A 5,328-nucleotide genomic window follows, 5' to 3' on the forward strand; every position below is an offset into this window, starting at 1 on the left:
GGCAAAATACAGAAGCAATTTGTGAAAAATGCTATAATAATATTTGTTGAAAAATTAAAAAAGATATGTTCTTACCATGAAATACTTTCATTCGATATTTTGTTCCTTTTATTTTGTTCCAGTTTTGTTTTCGAGTAGAGTTTTTATTTCATCCTCGGTTGGTTCAGCAACACGCACCACCATTTTGTTTTTCTCTACTCACAGTATATGAGCTGATATCCTAGTAGTAGAATAGCCAATCAGAGCATGCGATTGCTCATATCCAGTGAATGTGGATAGAATAAAAAACATCATCACTGGACTGGTGTGCTCATGGATGTGTTTTTCATATATTTTTTTTTTAAATTGTGTGGATGGAGACATTATTTAAAAAAATGTTTTACATGTGAACTGTTTTTTTTTTTAACTAAACCTAATTCCATTTTCAAAATTATCCTTAGACTGTATGTGTGGGCTTTAGTCTGGAAGCAACTTGGTATGTTTCAGTCAAATAGTATCCTGACCTTATAGCAATCTATAAGTTTTATATGGAATAAAATATGTGATATATTTTCCCGGTGAAATTTGACTCTTCACCTTGCGATTGTTTCATTCACTTGACTATTCTACAGGTTTCAAAATCTAATTGGTTATAAAAATCCTCTTTATAACCTCCCCTAATTATTCAGCTTTGATTGCATTCGCAGTTTTTCTATGAAATTAGACCAAAGAGTAGTCTATTTCCCTTTAAGAAAAATAAATCTATCTTGTTCCACCATTGATTAAGCAATGTATCTCATGACATCAAAAACAAAACAAAAAAGGATATGCTGTGAGTCAGTCCATGGTATATCCTGGATATACCATGAACTGACGTCACAATTTCAAGCCATACAGCCGACTTGAGTCTTTTTTTATTATTATTTTACAATAGAGACAAGAATAGACATTATTAATACAATCGAAACAAAAATACTAACATTTCAGCCAGGGTGATTTTCACCAGAACACATTAAAATAACCACACAAATCAATAGTTTAACAGTTTGTGAGTCAGTAATTGTTTTTATGTACTGCGTGGTCTCTTTTTCAAATACTAAAATTATCGGTTTAGTGACCGACTCGAGTCACAGCTGTGGCTCAGTGAGCATTTCTGTGTGTGTAGATCTACGTATCATGATCATGCCCAGCGAGGCAGGCGATAGCATGGTACATTGCACATGTGCAGGTTGAAGGTCGCTCTGACATAAACAACAAACATGGCTGCCTCCAGTGAGTTTATGCTGAGATTCAATCTTAACACTTTTAGTTTGGAATTTTTAGATGAGGGATATAAATCTAAAATATCATGCACTCAGAGGCTCCAGTAATTATGGGTTCTCTGAGGTGACTGGCATAGTGCTATTTTCTTCGGAGCGCACCTCAGACAATCCATAATTTCAACAGGAGCCCCTCAGTGCATGGTATATTAGATTAATATTGAGATATTTCCCACCAAAAAGAGCTTTGTACATGATATACATGTACAAAGACACTTTATAACATAATAAGCATACCGTACATAGGTGACAAATTAAAAGAAATATCAACAAACTGCCAATATAAGACATCAGAACATACCCCAGCATCAATTCTACAAACCTCTGGAACAGCACTGGAGAGATGAAACCATTTTTCCCTCAGTAGGTGTTTTGATGATGGTGACAGAGAGTATTTTTTAACACATCACACGAAAATCTCCCCAAGGTGTCCAATTGAGTTGAGTTTTGGTGACTGACTGACATCATTTTCACACTTATCACACCATCACTGAGCCCTCATGCCCTGTGGACAGGAGTGGGGTCATCCTCAAACAGACCACGCCCATCAGGTGAGAAATGTTTCATCAGAGGATAAAGGTGATCAGTCAGAGGAAGTTTGTATTGATTTCTCGTGATGCTTTTGTCTAAGGGGACAAAAGTGGAGCCAAACCATGGCAGCAGAATAAATAAATGCCCCCTCCAGCCACCATTACTCATTCATTCATCAGGTTCATTTTAGAGCTGTAGTGTATCCCGGGAAGACTGGATGCAAGGCAGGGATGCATTCTGAATAAGAAATCAATTCAGTGCAGCCCAAAGCCACCACATTTCCCTTTAATGTGTCACCCGTCTGTATGCTAAGTTATGCATCGCAGCTATCATGATAATTAACAGTTATTCCACGAAATCAAGTCATACATGAGCTGACAGCCGATGAGGCACATAGTGCCAAGTTGGCTATAAGCCATATATGACAAGATTGAGTGGAATAACTGTTTCATTACACTACCGTTCAAAAGTTTGGGGTCACTTTGAAATGTCCTTATTTTTGAAAGAAAAGCACTGTTCTTTTCAATGAAGATCACTTTAAACTAATCAGAAATCCACTCTATACATTGCTAATGTGGTAAATGACTATTCTAGCTGCAAATGTCTGGTTTTTGGTGCAATATCTCCATAGGTGTATAGAGGCCCATTTCCAGCAACTCTCACTCCAGTGTTCTAATGGTACAATGTGTTTGCTCATTGCCTCAGAAGGCTAATGGATGATTAGAAAACCCTTGTACAATCATGTTAGCACAGCTGAAAACAGTTGAGCTCTTTAGAAAAGCTATAAAACTGACCTTCCTTTGAGCAGATTGAGTTTCTGGAGCATCACATTTGTGGGGTCGATTAAATGCTCAAAATGGCCAGAAAAATGTCTTGCCTATATTTTCTATTCATTTTACAACTTATGGTGGTAAATAAAAGTGTGACTTTTCATGGAAAACACAAAATTGTCTGGGTGACCCCAAACTTTTGAATGGTAGTGTATGTCCGCATTCACTGGATTTTGAGAAACAGAGCATTTTTATTTTTTGCAAATTCAATAATTAAAAACTTTATACAAAACGTCCGATAAAATCATTTCCGCTTAGAATGCAAACAAACTGGCGAAATGACAGTAGCAATTTGTGAAAAATGCAATAATAATAATAATAATAATAATAATAATAATTCTTGAAAAATAAAAAAGGTATATTCTTATCATCAAATACTTTTATTCCATATTTTGTTGCTTTTTTTATTTTTTGGGGTTTTGTTTTCGAGTAGAGTTTTTATTTCGTCCTCAGTTGGTCCAGCAACACGCTCCACCATTTTGTTTTTCTCTACTCACAGTATATAAGCTGATATCCTAGTAGTAGAGTAGCCAATCAGAGCATGCGGTTGTTCATATTCAGTGAATGTGGATAGAATAATTACAATTATACAACAGTGAGGTGCGGTCCACTAATTTGATTGGACAAGAGTGCTGATATTTACTATAACAGCTCTAATACCGTACATTTCCATGTTGTATCATTACACTTGTCTGTGTTCACTACATAAAAATTTCAATTCTAGCAATAGTGTGTTACATTAGTAGTCAATCCTGTGCAATAGTTCATCAGTCTGTGTATTGGCATGCCAACATGCAGTGATCTGTCCAGCTGTGGCTTCTCTAAGAACCATTTTTACAGACGGTAAAAATAAACAAAATATGTGTCCATATTGTGTCTCGTGCATCAGTTGTCTCTCAGTATTAGGTGTCAGAATTTTTGTTTATAGAACTGTTGTCTAAAAGTAATATTATACCAGCGATCATGCTGTTGTGCTGAATATCAGGCTTTGATTACCTGTGCCTGAATCATAACCATGCTGATATTCAGTACTTTTGCTCAGGCAATATTACTTAAGTGAGAGTAAATTAACATTTTCATATCACTATTGCGGGCGGCACGGTGGTGTAGTGGTTAGCGCTGTCGCCTCACAGCAAGAAGGTCCGGGTTCGAGCCCCGTGGCCGGCAAGGGCCTTTCTGTGCGGAGTTTGCATGTTCTCCCCGTGTCCGCGTGGGTTTCCTCCGGGTGCTCTGGTTTCCCCCACAGTCCAAAGACATGCAGGTTAGGTTAACTGGTGGCTCTAAATTGACCGTAGGTGTGAATGCGAGTGTGAATGGTTGTCTGTGTCTATGTGTCAGCCCTGTGATGACCTGGCGACTTGTCCAGGGTGTACCCCGCCTTTCGCCCGTAGTCAGCTGGGATAGGCTCCAGCTTGCCTGTGACCCTGTAAAACAGGATAAAGCAGCTAGAGATAATGAGATGAGATGAGATATCACTATTGCCATGGCAAGCTTGATAGCACATGATTTCTTTCAGATACAGTAATATGTAAGTCAAATCATAACAGACCAGTTTAAAGATTGGGTCTGTTGTGTTTTTATTGACTCATTTCTGCCATTAAAGCATTTTTCTGTTGAATATAATGTGCATGACCAATCAGATTCGGGCCAATCGCTTGCACGTTGAAGTTGTATCACTCAAGACTGAAACACTTATAAATGGAATGGAGACTTTTGTTCAATTTTATGATCCACCTAATGTCATATAAAGGTATAAAAGTCACCCTTTATCTGGTAATATGATGTATGTGTCAGATTGATTTATTAGCTAAATATCATATCATCATAGAGCTACAAAAGGTAAAAAAAAAAAAAAAAATCCTCCCATTCAGCAGCAGTTAAAATAAATAGCTTGACAGAAGTCCATGTGGGCTGAACAATCAAAAGGACGGCGTGACCTTCTACAGCCACAGCTCAGAACAGAGTAACATCTCTCTCTCTCTCACACACACACACACACTCACACACACACAGCATAGACGGCTTACACAGCAGCAGTGCATGTGTTCCCAGGAGGTCTGAGCCCAGAGGAGGTGGCAACAGAAACAAGCTCAGCTCCTGCTCGGGAAGAGGCATGTTTCACAGGTGGAAAACACAAAAGATAAATTTGTTTGCATGTTGGGAATAAACACAAGTCTGCACATCTCCCCACTGTGGCTCACGGTGTGGTTTATTCTTAGCAATTTTGGACACCTTTCACTGTCCTGTTGGTCTTCTGCATGCAAAATAATTTATTCTGAAGGTCTACAATGTACTGTACAGTACATACTCATTCCTAGGTTTTTTTTCTGATTTTGACTATTTTCTACATTGTAGAACAATACTGAAGACATCAAAAACTATGAAATAACATATGGAATATATATGGAATTATGTAGTAAACATCCATCCATCCATCCATCCATTATCTGTAGCCGCTTTATCCTGTTCTACAGGGTCGCAGGCAAGCTGGAGCCTATCCCAGCTGACTACGGGCGAAAGGCGGGGTACACCCTGGAAAAGTCGCCAGGTTATCGCAGGGCTGACACATAGACACAGACAACCATTCACACTCACATTCACACCTACGGTCAATTTAGAGTCACCAGTTAACCTAACCTGCATGTCTTTGGACTGTGGGGGAAACCAGA

Source organism: Neoarius graeffei, chromosome 25, assembly GCF_027579695.1.
Source record: "Neoarius graeffei isolate fNeoGra1 chromosome 25, fNeoGra1.pri, whole genome shotgun sequence".
Taxonomy (NCBI): Eukaryota; Metazoa; Chordata; class Actinopteri; order Siluriformes; family Ariidae; genus Neoarius; species Neoarius graeffei.